Consider the following 14,951-nt stretch of genomic DNA (forward strand, 5'->3'; position numbering starts at 1 on the left):
AGAGGTGGTTAACCCCTATTAGTAGTCTTCCAAGCTCTTGTGTGTGGTCCGTGTGTACGCGATCAAGATTGTGGCGAGGTTTCTCCACCCACAAGGAGATTGAGCTAGCCGGAGTTTTCCGGGGAGTCATCCACCGACGGATCGAGATCGTCCACCTTACGGACAGCCATGGAGTAGGAGTAAGTGATCTCCGAACCACGTTACATAAACGTGTTAGAGGTTTGATTGTCTTGGTTATTACCTCTAGATTTAGCATTCTATTTGTTAGTTTTGTTTTGTATTTCCGCTGCGTACTAATGAGTGTAGGAAGCAACAATTTGGGTGAAACGCTATTCACCCCCTCTAGCGAATGTCAAGGTCCCAACAAGTGGTATCAGAGCGAGGTTAGCTCTTGTTGGACTAATCGCCAAGAGAGCGGCTAGAGGAAGAAGATGGAGTCGGAGGGACCTCTTGGATGAGACATCCGAATCCCACCTCCATATGAGCGCGAGGACTTTGACTATTGGATGGGGCGCATGGAGATGTGGTTCCAAATGAATTGGAACCAATGGATTGCGTTGGAGGAACCATTTAAAGCTCCAACCGATAAAAAGGGAAAGCGTCTCCGACCTCGATAGTGGACCGAGGAGCAAAGGGAGCAATTTGAGACGGACAAGGAGGTAACTAGAATTTTAATTAATTTATTACCTCCTAATGCGGTATTGAATGTAGGTGAATACGAGAACGCAAGTGACCTTTGGAAAAAGGTAATTGAGCTTCATGAGAGTCCTACACAAGTCCAAGAAGTGGAGGAGCCCAAAGAGAAGGGATCATTGGTCCAAGAAGAGAAGGACCAATCAGATGTTGACATGAGTTCAACATCCGAGGAGGAGAAGGAAGATGAGGAGGTATCATCCACATCTTCAAGGGAGGAAGAAGTGGAATCATCGACATCTTCAAGTGAAGAGGAAGAAGAGCAATCCAAGGAAGAGGAGATCTTGGAAGTTCAACCCTCCACCTCAACTACCAAGAAGAGCACAAAGGACCACATCAAATGCTTTGAGTGTGGTAAGATGAGGCACTACAAGAGTAGGTGTCCTTCGCTCAAGAAGGTAAAGGAGGTAAACCCTAAACTCACTAAAGTTAATTTAGAAACTAATGTGAGTTTTAGGAAGAAAAAGGAGAAGAAGCATATTAGGTGCTTTACATGTGGTGAGTGGGGTCACTACCACACAAAGTGCCCAAGGAGAGGAGAGCTCAAGAAATTGACGCACTTGAAGAAATGGGAAAAGAAGTGGAGCACAAGTCAAGGGGGAGTTTCAAAGGTAAAAGGGAAGGTAATCCCTATTTTGAAGTTTAATCCAAACTCTAATTCTTATATGCTTGTTAGAAATAATGTAGATTGTTTACCCAAGCATAATAATGGATTTAGGTATAATGATAGGAATAAGGTTAATGTAGGTGATAACTCTAGAAAATCATTTTCAAATGATAGACCTAAAAGGAAACAACCTATCTTGCCTAAGGAGAAGAAGGTAGCTGAAAACCTAGTCATTAATCCCAAGAAGGGGAGACACATGCTTAGGAAGGGTAGGTCTAGGAATGTCCATAATGGACATGTTGATTCTAGGGTTAGAACCCTAGAATTGGAAATCAAGCCTTGAAGGCAAAGCTTGAGGAAATGGAGAAAGTCCTAGAGAGGTTCATTATTGGACCTAAAGGACTTGACATGTATTTGGGTGGTCAAAGATCCAAAAATGTCAAATTAGGTCCCTCCAAGACCAAAAGGAGGTTAAGTGCTAAGATGACACATGACATTGGTAAGGGAGGAGTGACCAAGGACAAGGGAAAGTCATCCAAGGCCAATAAAAAGGAATATGCTAGGGTGACATATAATTATGGTAAGAATGAGGTGTCCAAGGTTAAAGACAAGAATAAATTAACCAAAGACAAGGTGTCTAAGGTTAAGAAGATGAGTTTTTTAGGCCAAATGTCACCCGAGGTGCACCGAAGTGGCCTAGTCATAGTGGATGAGTCACCAAGGGAGGTAACTAAGGTTAAGATTTCTAAGGTTAGGAAGAGCCTTTGGGACCCATAGTAGATGGGTTATAAAATGTGCCAAGTGATTTGGAGGCGAACTTAAGTCTCAAATCCAAGAAATTGATACAATTGGGCAGAGTATCATGCATGAAAATATGAATTGGGTTCATATTGTATGAAAATTAGTTTTTGATGTATAGATGCCATATAAACTCATGCTAGGGATGCATTATGGTTTAGTATGGGCAGATACATCAAGAGGAAGCCAAAACTAGGACTTTAGGTCAAAGTTCAATTGAACCATTTAGCTAGTTTTGAATTTTATGTCAATCTTAGGATCTATGATAAATATATTTATATATATATTTTTTCCAAGTATACATGGATAAAATAGACCTCTCCACAAAATTTGAAATTTTTTGGAGGTCTGTGGAATTTCTGGTGCATTTATGAATTTGGTCAGAAAAGACTGATTTTTACAGAAATAGGGTACCAGTCGACTAGTGCCGATGTCAATCAACTGGTAACAGTGTTTTTGAGCACAGAATATTTCTGTAAGCTCTTTTTGATGAGGGTAGTCGACTGGTACCAATACCAGTCGACTGGTAACAGTATTTTTCGACCACAGAATGCTTCTGTAAGGTTATGTAGAAGGGGCAGTCGACTGGTACTCAGGGGCAGTCGACTGATACCAGCCTGAAAGTGTTTTTCAGCACTGTTCTTGACTGTGTCAACTCATTTAGATGTATGGGATCCATCGGGGATAAATACATGAGTTTAGGGTCAGTTTGGATGATAAATTTTCAACAATTGGGATATTGTTGGAGCTCCTTTTTGATGAATGGAAAAGGGGGAGAAGTTTAGATTTAAGTGGGAAACCTACATACCTTTGTAAGAAATCCTAGCTCAAGGGGGAGCTTAGGTGAAGGGGGAGTGATTGCTCATTTATTTGCAAAGGGGGAGAAGTTTGCCTTTGCGGGAGAGCTTAGCTGAAGGGGGAGCCTAGGATTAGGTTCCATGATTTATGAATGTGTGAATTGCATGTTTATTTGTATTATTATTGTTATATTGTTTCCCTAACTTAAACGGGTTGCCAAACATAAAAAAGGGGGAGATTGTTGGAGCAATCTAGTGCCCCTAGGTTTTGATGTTTGGGCAAAGGTTTAAGTTGAGTTTATTATTGTATTTGATATCACTACAACAAAAACCCTCATAGACATCAGTGGAACAACAACGCTTTTAAGCAAAAACCGATGTCTTTGAATATTTTACACCGGTTTTTCTAAAAACCGATGTCTATGAGCGCAGATTTTAGCTCATAGACATCGATTTTTTAGGCGATGTCTATGAGCGCCCTTTTTTCGTTAATAGACACTGATTTTAACTGCGGTTTTTAAAATCCGGTGTTAAAGAACCAAAATAAAATATTTTAATATTCCCACAGCCAAAATTTGCAACATTGTGAAGTTCCCTCCAAACCTAAATCTATATCGCGCCCCTTCCTCCACGCGACCATCTCTCTCGCCTAAGCCTAAACCTAAACCTCCGACCATCTCTCTCAACCTCATCTCCCTCTTCTCCTTCCTAGATCGACGCCCCTTCCTCTTCCGATCAAGATCAAGACACGATGGCCTTACTTCTCCGTCCAACCACACCGCATCTCCTCCAACTCCACCCTTAGGTTGAGAAGAGGAGCCCTTCATTTTATAGAAATGCTCACAGTTAAAAGGGCAAGTTGGCGACAACAGCGGAGCTTTTACTCACTTAAGCTGTTTCCCCTGTCTCAGCCCTCGTCGGAAAGAAGCGAGGTGTAGAATCGAAGACAGCGGTCGTTCCCGCCCCCGTTCGCATTTCAGCACCGATCCTCCTGGTGGCCGCCATCTCTAAACCCTAAAATCTCTTCTTTTGGTCGGCGCAATTCGATCTCTCTTCAAAACACGTTTTTTTTCCTGTGCACTAGAGAATGAGAAGCCGACTCCATCCGACGGCGGCGAGAGGAACAAATCCGTGAGAAAATTCACCTTCAGAGATCTCGCCGCGCCCACTCACAACTTTAGGGAGTCGAATCTAATTGGAGAAGGCGGCTTCAGGAGAGTCTACAAAGGGCGACTCGATTCAGACCAGGCAAGTTGCTCACTCCTTCTCCCCTCCTCCTTGCTTCTGCCATCTTGCGGCTTCGTCTGAACACCGGAACTCGGAAACCAGATTGTGGCCATCAAGCAGCTTAAGCAGGATGGTTATCAGGGGAGCAAGATCACTGTGACCTCAGTGGGCCCCTTCTCAAAGAGGTAGTTGCTTTTTCTTCTTCTCCTTGGAATCTATTTAATTCGTTATTTTCCCTTTTTGTTTAAATTTTTTCCGTCGCATGAATTTCCATTCTGTCGAGATCTGTCTTATTTGCCCTAATTGCTCTTCGACTTCTGTCGAGCTCTCGTCGGAGACCAATTCTGTTGTATTTCTTCTAGGGATCTTCTTTTTTGCATCCAAAAATTTTGTTACAGGAGTCGCAAGTACCTCGTTTTTGCCAGCAAGCTGTTGCAAATCTTGCATTTGTTATTTGCATCGATCTTTGTTCATTTTTTTTCTTATTTGGAAGGTTGTATTCCGCTTGAGGTAGATCTCGAAACCGTAGGCTGGATCTCTCTTGGTGCGACGATAGGGAGAGATGGTCGGAGGCGGAAGCAGGAGGGACGATGGGTCCTTGAAGATCAATAGTACCAACGTGTTCGCGGCGCTCGAGACTCTCAAGAAGAAAAAGAAGTCGGACAAGGAGTCGAAGAGCAAGGGAGCATCTCAAAATCAAGCGAAGGAGCAGGAACAGCAAGTCTTCTGGGCGCCGACACCGCTGACGTCCAAGTCGTGGGCCGATGTCGGCGATGACGACGACGACGATTACTATGCGACTACAGCGCCGCCAAAGGCTATTTGGGGCGCGTCGGAGCAACGACATATCAAGGAGCTTGAGGCTTCCGTAGAGGAGGTACGTGTACTGTATATCTTCGTTTGAGTGTGGATGCTTGTGTAGTAGCTAACAATGAAATCTACATTTAGTCGATTTTCTCTTTCGCAGAATTCTTCTGCTTAGAGTTTTCCAGTCACTGTTGTGTTTCGTAATCCTAGTCGTAATAAGATGACCTAGATAGTTGAGATTTACAGCTAAAACCGATACATAGAAATTTTCACTTTTCAGATACTTTAATGGTTTTGGTTTTATGATCCTGCAAGTTGCTGATCCCTTTTTTTTGTGCCGGGATTGCAATTGCTCACATAGTCCTTTATACTGCCCCCAGTGCTAGATAAACTTGAATTTGTTTTTAGATGTAACTTGGAGAAATTGAATTGAATGTTGATTTTGGTGGATTGATGAAGTAAATCTAAGTGTTTATTTTATTTCTGTTGGCTTCTCAAACTGAGTATTTTCCTCTATGAAACACTAAATTCTGTTGATCCACCACCTATAGCTTTAATCCTTCTTTTAGTAACTTGATTAATCCACTTGCATAGACATATATGTGTTAGTCTTTTTGTTTGAGAAGAAGTGTAATACTAAAATGCTTCCAACCTTATCCAACATTCATCTAACATGAAAATTGTGTGAAAAATGTGCATTATGACCTACTATATTTTGTGCTTAATCATTATTATTTCTCAAATTATCATGATGAAGTCCTCTTCAATTATTTTTTTTGGTATATCATCCTTACTATGATAGGGTGTTAGCAATAATTTGGTTTGATATGAATGATTCCATCTAAAAATTCACTATACTAAAGACTATTTAGTCATTTCCTATGTGGGAGGATCAGAATTTTCAACTTTGTCATTCTGAAATTAGTTTGTTAAGTGGGATGCCTTCTGCATTTCAGGTATGGAGTTAGTGGTTATCCTACCTTGAAGTTTTTTCCCAAGGAAAACAAAGCTGGTGAAGATTATGAGGCTGAACGGGAGTTGGATGATTTTGTTAAATTTATTAATGTGAAATGTGGCACTAGCTGTGATGCGAATGGTCAACTTACTTTCCAGGTGAGTGATAGATTGTGAAGGATCATATTGACAAACTTTGTTCTTCAGTCCGTAGTTGTATATGATAGTTACTATCTTGTCTAACATTGCATACGTATCTTCATCAAGATATGTAAGCAAATCATAAATGCACATCTTAATTTAGGTCTTATGCTAGGCTAATTTGTTGTGTCATAGATTTCTCTATCCAATATATCCACTTATCGGCATCGCAACAACGGCTTTCATTGATAGTTTCCTAGATCTTTTACTGTGTCACATATTTATCTATCCAATATATCCACTTATTTGCATTGTAGCAACTGCTATTATTGATAGTTTCTTGGATCTTTTTCGCAATAAGTATGCAGTGGAAGACTCATTGATTGTGATGGTATGTTCTCCCTTTCTTAATATGGTTCATTGTTTAAGCAAGTAACTATACTATGTTTGATTTCTTCTTGTCTATCTACATAGATTGCTAAGGGACTAAGACCCATTTTTCTTGGCCTTATATTGTGTGCATCCCATAGTCGTACGTTCTCTATACTTAATGAGTGATTCGTGCCTTTGGAAATATATAAACACTTGAACCATCACGATGTTATTTGAAATGGTAATTTTTTTTTATTTTGAACTAGAATATCCTGTTTGTAGTAAATTCAATATCAAGTTTTAAGATGCAACATCTCTACCTACTCTTTTCGAAGGATCATCATTACTTTTTCAGTGTTCTTATGTACCTTTAATAGTGTTTAGAATAAAAGGAAACAAAACTGAAAAATAATTCTACATAATTGATGCTCAAGGTGATCAAATTTTTTCTTTATTCACAATTTTTGTTTTGAAAGTCTGGTTGATTACGCATATTGTTTGATTAGATTATAGTTTTAAATTTGATGGAATGCTTGCCTTTATGCACAGAGACTATGCTTTGCATCGGAAGTGAATGGCATCGTTATCCTTCTTCATTTTTTATGCCTTCGTACATTAAGGAAGTTCAATGGATAAATGAAGGATTTAGGGGTCTTCTCCCATATCCTTTTAATTCAAGTTTGGGAGGCATGACAACTACCCCACCTTATTTCAATGACAAGAACAAGGGTTCTCATGGCCAATATGTGTCTATTAATGGGATTTTCAATGTCTTGCTTACCACGCTAATCCTACTTCTGATTGGATTTGCAGCTTCAAGATATCAAACTCTACACCTTCTATATGGAGCTAGATTTACAAAAGCCATATCCAACTCGAGGAAGTGACTTATTGACATGGGAGGTAGGTGTACCTCTTTAGTTCCGCTTTTGACCAAATATCTCTATAAAGATTCATTTGTGTGCTCTTAACAGATCTATTCCTACAACGTTGTTATCTAGGATTAGCATTTATTCTGTTAAATGTGATTTATGCACCTATAATTATTCTGGTGAAGTTAGCATTCTATTAAACTAGATTATAACCTTTGCAGAGAACTTATTGGTAACCAAGGACTTTGTGAAGATAGCAAATTTTGGCCTTGCTCGTGAAGTTCATTCGAAGCCACCATTCACAGAATAGGTTTCAACACGCTGGTAAGCATGTTTATGACAAGCACTTGTGATCTTATATTTTTTATTTGATACATGTATACATTTGTTTTAGTTATTTGACATATGGTGGATTTATGTGTTTTTACAGTTTACAAATCTCAAGTACTCCAGAGTTGAAATTGATGAAGTGCGGTTCAAGTGGGCTGAATGCATGCTAGATTACATTTGAAGTGCGGTTCTACCTTGATGTGTTAAAAGAATGTTCTACCTTGATTTTGATATCTATTAGCTAGCTTTTGATGTAAAAAGAATGTTTGGGTATTTTATAGATATTGTTGTAAGAAGATTATTTATATAATTTGTGAATATTTGTGTATTTTATGGATATTATTAAATGAAGAATATTTGTATAATTTGTGAATATTTGTGTATTTTTTTTGTTATTGTCGGTTTTTCATTGTTTCGAAAATCAAATTTGTGCTGTTAAAAAATATACATATTACAACGGTCTTCCACCGCTGCAAAACCGGTGTTATTAACTAATATTACATCGGTCATTTACCGCTGCCAAAACTGGTGTTATTAACATACAATATTACATCGGTTTTACACCGTTGATGAAACGGTGTCGTTAAGTGATACTTCACCGGTTAATAACCGATTCGAAGACCAGTGTCGTTAAGTGATACTACACCGGTTTTAACCCGATGTCTAAAATGGCAGACTTTTAAAATCGGCTTCATAGACATCGGTCGAAAATGAAATAGACACCGGTGGAAACCGATGTCTATGAAGGTTTTTGTTGTAGTGTATGCATTGTGAGTGTGCAGGATACAGGTACAACAAGGAAAGTCCAAGTGTGATCTTGGTAATGGATGAAGTCCCAGAGGCATAACCTCTTGGCAAAGGAAGACCCAACAACAATGACAAGACCGATGGAAGCTCCAGAAGGTAAGACGTGAAGGATGGGGAGGCATCCGAGGGATGCAAAGCTGATGGAGGAGGCTAGAAGGCTAGGTCTAGGTTGGTCGGGCGAGGACGAGTGTTAAGCGAATGTACTCGGGGTCAAATCCTAGAATTAGGATTTTACTGTAGCCTTACTGTAGCAGTACTGTAGCAGTCGACTGGTGTTTTCATCAGTCGACTAGTAAGCCGACCGTTAGCTTGTAACGGTCGAATTTCACTTAGGACCAGTCGACTGTGGTTTTATCAGTCGACTGGTGGCGGGAAAATAGCTTAGTGTCTTCCTTCCAAGCTCTATTTAATAGAGCTTGGGGTGCTTATGTATGGTTGATGAAATAGAGGTGGTTAACCCCTATTAGTAGTCTTCCAAGCTCTTGTGTATGATCCGTGTGTACGTGATCAAGATTGTGGTGAGGTTTCTCCACCCACAAGGAGATTGAGCTAGCCGGAGTTTTTCGAGGATTCATCCACCGACGGATCGGGATCATCCACCTTACGGACAACCGTGGAGTAGGAGTAAGTGATCTCCGAACCACGTTACATAAACGCGTTAGAGGTTTGATTGTCTTGGTTATTATCTCTAGATTTAGCATTCTATTTGTTAATTTTGTTTTGTATTTCCGCTGCGTACTAACGAGTGTAGGAAGCAATAATTTGGGTGAAACGCTATTCACCCCCTCTAGCGAACGTCAAGGTCCCAACAAGGAGGATTTAAGGTGGCCGACCATTACAAAGGAGAAAAGGAAATTTTAATTAAATTTTCCTTTTTATTTGTTGGCAAGGAAAATAAGGAAGTTTTAATTATATTTAAATCTTCCTTATTTGTCATGACCAAGGATTATAAAAGAGAGGGAGGGGTGCCTTTATGGAAATACACATCTTCTATTCTTCTCTCTTTTCTTCCTTGGTGTGGTCGGCCATTGTTCATCCTTGTTTCTTCTTCTTGTGGCCGAACCTCATCATCTCTAGGAGCTTGGAAGGTGGCTGGATCTAGGAGAAGAAGAAGGAGAGAAAGGAGACTTTGTTTCTAGCATCCCTTGAAGCTTGGTGGTGGTGGCCGAAACTTGCAAGGAGAAGAAGGAGCTTTAGTGGTTCTCATCCTGGTAGATCGTCGCCCACACGACGTCCGAGATAAGAAGAAGAATACGACAAAAGATTAAGAGGTCTATAAGCTACATAAGGTATAACTAGTTATTAGTTTCCGCATCATAACTAGTTCATCCTTTTATTTAGATCTTGAAATACCAAACACAAGAGGTTAACGGTTTTAGAAATCAATTTTTCAATTTTGTGTTCTTTTGTTTTTCTTTTTGATCTTGTGATTCGATTATTCTTTATGGTTAAACCTAGTGTTACTATGAGGGGATTGAATATTGAATTTCTCTGAAAGGCTTTGACTAGGCAATGGTGGATGATCCCATACCCAAGAAGGCCATGTGCCTCGCCATGTTTGTCCTGGAAGCCAATCTTAGAAATAAATATTTAATCAACTATGTAACATGGGTAGAACTTAGGATCAATAGTGTTAAGTTTTGCTTGCGATCCAAGTCTAATCTTTAAGAACAGATAAGTTAAACTTAGAATCAAAAGTGTTAAGTTCCGCTTGCGATTCAAGTTTAATTTCTAAAGAACACATGGTAGCTAGGAAAGGTTCAATACTTGTACAAAAATTTTGTACAGGGGAACCAGTAGGTTTTCTGAGTAGCAACCAACAGTCAGGACTAGATGACTAGCAAAGGTAAAGTCCTAACCAAAGGTTAGGCAAAGTGGAAGTCCTGGTGAGTGAAGTTAGACCCTAGTGAGTGAAGCTAGGTAGTGGAAGTCTTGGTGAGTGAAGCCAGACCCTAGTGAGTGAAGCTAGGTGGTGGAAGTGCTGGTGAGTGACCAGGCCCTAGTGAGTGAAACTAGGCGGTGGAAGTCCTGGTGAGTGAAGCCGGGCCCTAGTGAGTGAAGCTAGGTGGTGGAAGTCCTGGTGAGTGAAGTTGGGCCCTAGTAAGTGAAGCTAGGTGGAGGAAGTTCTGGTGAGTGAACCGAGGTAATGGAAATCCTAGTGAGTGAAGCTAGGCAACCCTAGGGAGGTAACCCTAGGTTTGCTGTACTGTTTTATCTATTGTGCTAACTCAGTGTTGCAGGGAAGTCCAACTAGGTCGACGGGCCGACTGGGTAGCTGGCACGAAGTCCAGACAGGTCGACGGGCTGACCAGACGTCTGGCAAATAAGTTAAGGTAAGTCACTGGAGGGGAGTGACTTGGTGAGGATGTGTTCCCAGTTAGAGAACTTAGGCGTCAATCCAACTTAAAACCATTTCAGGAATCTAAGTTGAGATCGTGACTAGATTCCGGTCTCGGTGAGGCAGAATCTAATTACTACTCTTTTACTATAATTGTGCTAACATTTTATTTTGCAGGGTAGTATAACTTTTATTTTACCTCGGACTGACATTTTCTTGTAGGAAAAGGAATTTCTGGAAAATGGTGGTCCGGGCGCCCGGAAGGGATCCGGGCGCCCAGAGTTGGCCCGGGCGCCCGAAACTGGTCTGGGCACTCGGAAGATAAAAACTTATCTTATCGCAATGTGGGGTGCGCTGGTCAGCCGGACCTATGTCAGAGTCTAGGAGCCCAGAAAGGATTCGGGCTCCCGGAGCTTTCTATATAAGGAGTTCTCACCCTGGAACAAAAGACAGCAACTTCTTCCAATAACTGCTCTGTTGCGCTCTGCTCCTGCGACACTGCGAAGCCTCTCCGACAACCTGCGACTCAAGTTCTGTTTATTGCTGTCAGTATTTTTCATTTTAAATAGTTTTTGTACTCAACTTTATAAACTTGTTTGCGAACTATTACTGATTACTCAACGAAAGAACTTGACAAGTGCGGGCCTTGGTGTAGGAGTCGACGAAGGCTCCGAACTAAGTAAAACTAGTTCGTGTTAGCGTTGTGTTTTATTTTTACTTTTCCGCTGTGCACCCGACTTCACTACGAATAATTTTTGGTCGCTATTCACCCCCCTAGCAACTTCTAAAATCCAACAGTTGGGTTATCTTTTGCTCGACTTCCTATGCTCCTAAGCTCCTGCATACTTAGACACAAGGTTAAAACACCACAAGACCTAATCTAACTTGTTTGATCACATCAAAATAACCTTTGGGTTCCAACAATCTCCCCCTTTTTGATGTGAACAACCCAAGTTAAGCTAGGGTAAAGAGACATAAAGTTAAAACAATAAATTCTACAATAAAGTGAACAAATAAATAAAAAAATATTTAATTTGAAATCTACCTCCCCCTACACTTAATCTTTTCCTTCTCTTCCTTTGATCACATAAAAATGGGGTACCAAGAAAAATCTAAGGGTAATAATTTTTGAAAAAATTTAAAGATAATTTGGATATCACTAAAAAGTTTGCAATAATTTTAGAAACTTCAAAAAATTCTAAGTTTAAAAAAAAAAATTCAAATAGAAAAATTATCTAAGTTAAACAAAAAATTCTAAGTTAGGCAACTTAAAAAATATTTTTGAAAAATTTCCAAGGGAAAAAAATATTTGAAAAACTTTTTAAAGAATTAAATAATTTTAATTTAATACTTTATCAGTTAGTCAATTAAGCATTTTATTTCAATATTTTAGCTTCAAGGCTGTGGCGAGGCATTAGACCTTCTTGGTTATTGGAGCAACAACCACTTTCTAGACAAAGCCTTATAAGGAAATTAAATGTTTAATTTTCTCACTAAAAGCGCTAAGTGTAAATTAACGTTTAGGCTAGACAAGACTTTGGAACCCAATATAGATTTCAGGCAACTGAATTAATTAGGAATTTCTTAGGGACATATTTCTTTGAAAATTTCTAATTTGTCCCTTGTGATATCAAAAATACAAATTTAGATTATTAAATTTTCTAAAACTTATATTATATGAGCATGTATGATTTTTCAGGCTATTTATTTCTTTTTGCAACATATCATTTTCCAATTTCATCTTGTCAAACTCTTCTAATGAGCAATATTTTGCTAGAATTAATTTTAAATTTTTATTTTTTTTTTAAGTTTGCAACAATCTTTGGTTAATAATTTTATAAACTTAAATAATTTTTCAAGTGGGAGAGATCGTACTTGACCTACATTGTCGACTTCGTTATCTGTAGCTCCTCCTGAACTGCTGCTTTCTTCCGATGTAACTCCCCCTTCATCGATGCTCTCGATGCTCATTTCGGATGAGCTTACTTCGTGTTCATCTTCTTGATGACTTGCCATTAATACAAGTTCGAGAAAGCCTCAACTTCTGATTCGGATGAGGTATCATCACACGTTGCCTTTAGAGTCTTGAACTTGTTCATTTAGACATGCTACTTGCCTTTGTCCTTGTTCCTTAGCTTGGGGCAGTTATCTTTGACGTGTCCTTCTTCGTTGCAGTGGTAGCATCTGATCATCCTTTTCTTTCTACCCTGCGGATGGTTAGTTTTTCTTGATTTAAATAACTTTTTAAAACGTCTTACCATCATCATTTCCTTGTCGTCGAGAGACGATTCTGACTCATGTTCGTCTCTGGTTACCTTGAGGGTGATGTTGTGCTTCGGCTCCTTCGTACCTGCATATCTTGATTCATGCACTTTAAATGTTGAAAATAATTCTTCTAAGGTAATAGATTCTAAGTCTTTAGAGATATAGAAGACATTTACTAGTGATGCCCATTTCATATTCCTAGGGAATGCATTAAGATTGTACCTTAGCGAATCTTGGTTACTTACCTTTTCTCCGAGATTCGAAAGTCCGGTGATGAGCTCCTTAATCCTCGAGTGAAGGTGTACAATCGTTTCGTCTTCTTCAAATCGCAGGTTGGTGAGCTGGTTGTGAAGTAAGTCTCGTCTCGTGAGCTTGGCTTCGGAGTCCCTTCGTGTAGCTCAAGGAACTTTTCCCAGAGCTCCTTTACAGAGTTGTAGGTGCCAATCTGGTTGACTTCTTGTGGCTGAAGGACGCTTAGCAGATGGAACTCTGCTTTGCCATTTTGTCGGCCTGCTCCTTTTTGGTCTAGTGGTATTTTTCATTATCTTCCGGTGCTATAAAACCGAACCCCATTATTAAAAGTAAATCAAAATTAGTTTTGAAAAATACTTACATTTGCTTTTTCCAGCTAGCGAACTCCCCCTCGAACTTTAGTGGGTATATGCTCGGTCCGACCATTGATTCGGTGCTTCGATCAGTGGTTAGTCCTTCTGAAGCGTCCTAACTCTGATACCACTTGTTGGTCCCTGGGTGGTCAACTAGAAGGGGGTGAATAGCCCTGCACAAATAAAATAGAAATACCTTTCTCGGTTTTAAAAGAACACTTGCATAAAAATAGAATAGAAAATGAACTAAAAAGAAAGAGACACCTGAATTTACTTAGTTATAATCGGGGAGGTTGTTAATCCAAGGAAGTGAAATGCACTAACTCTTCTTCAGGCGGAGAAGCCTCTTTATAGTAGTGTAAGCACAGAAAATAAGAAGCTAAATGAAAACTAAGGCGTATACAAGTGTTATTGCAAGAATGCTTGTTGTTCTCTAGCTTCTGGACCAAGGTCGTATTTATAGCCTTGGTCGAGGCACCTAGAAGCATTCCAGGCGCATGGAGTGGGATAGAGTTCTATCCCTAATGAGTTGGTCAACGTACACGTCAATCCTGATAAAATCGAGGTTCTAGGCGCTCGAACTCCGAGCGCCCAGAATGGGTCCAGGCGCTCAGACCTTAAATTTAACCACGTTGACTTTTTCGGTCTGGACCCTCTACTCCGGTTCTGCTCCCCTTAGTCTGGGTCTTCCGCTCAAGCTCTACTCGCTTGGGTGATTCTGGCCATTCGGAATAAGGCTCACCCGAACCCAATTTCCGATCTTCTCAAGCAATCTTCCACTCCGGCTTCTCGTCCCTCAGAAATGCCCGCGCCTCCTTCTCGTCCGCCCACGTACTCTTTTGCAGCACCTTATCCCTCAGACGCATAGAGCCCATCGGCTCTCTCCCATGCTGTCTTTCTAGCTAGCTGCGTCTTTTGCTCGACTTCCTGTTCTCCTAAGCTCCTTCACACTTAGACACAAGGTTAAAACACCACATGACCTAATCTTAACTTGTTTGATCACATCAGAATAACCTTGGGGTTCCAACATTGCTTATCCTGTCAGAAGCATCAGAATATCACATACCACCCCACGGAGTTGCTGAAAACTTCCATTATCTCCTGTCCATTCGATCAGTGGGGTATGGATATAATCGGGCCTTTTCCCATAGCATCCACCTAGAAAAAATTCTTACTAGTAGCAGTAGATTATTTTTTGAAATGGGTGGAGGCAGAACCATTGGGCAAGATAACCGAGTAGATAGTTATCAAATTATTATTGCATCATATTATCTACAGGTTCGAAATTCCACATAAATTGGTATTAGATAATGGAAGACAATTCCAGGACGAGAAAAT

At 40.1% G+C, this 14,951-nt stretch overlaps 1 long non-coding RNA gene across 3 annotated transcripts; it reads left to right on the forward strand.

Annotated features, from left to right (window-relative positions):
- The first annotated feature begins 6,373 nt into the window (after positions 1-6,373).
- Positions 6,374-7,746, forward strand: LOC122027657. 3 transcript variants are annotated; one of them, XR_006124487.1, is made up of 5 exons: positions 6,374-6,415; positions 6,499-6,556; positions 6,946-7,299; positions 7,490-7,592; positions 7,699-7,746. It is a non-coding gene; the product is annotated as an uncharacterized LOC122027657 (long non-coding RNA). The 3 variants fall into 3 exon arrangements; XR_006124486.1 differs by lacking the exons at positions 6,374-6,415; positions 6,499-6,556 and adding an exon at positions 6,615-6,637; XR_006124485.1 differs by lacking the exons at positions 6,374-6,415; positions 6,499-6,556 and having other exon boundaries at positions 6,666-7,299.
- Positions 7,747-14,951: the final 7,205 nt, after the last annotated feature.

The sequence above is a fragment of the Zingiber officinale genome, chromosome 10A, assembly GCF_018446385.1.
Source record: "Zingiber officinale cultivar Zhangliang chromosome 10A, Zo_v1.1, whole genome shotgun sequence".
In the NCBI taxonomy this organism is placed as follows: domain Eukaryota; kingdom Viridiplantae; phylum Streptophyta; class Magnoliopsida; order Zingiberales; family Zingiberaceae; genus Zingiber; species Zingiber officinale.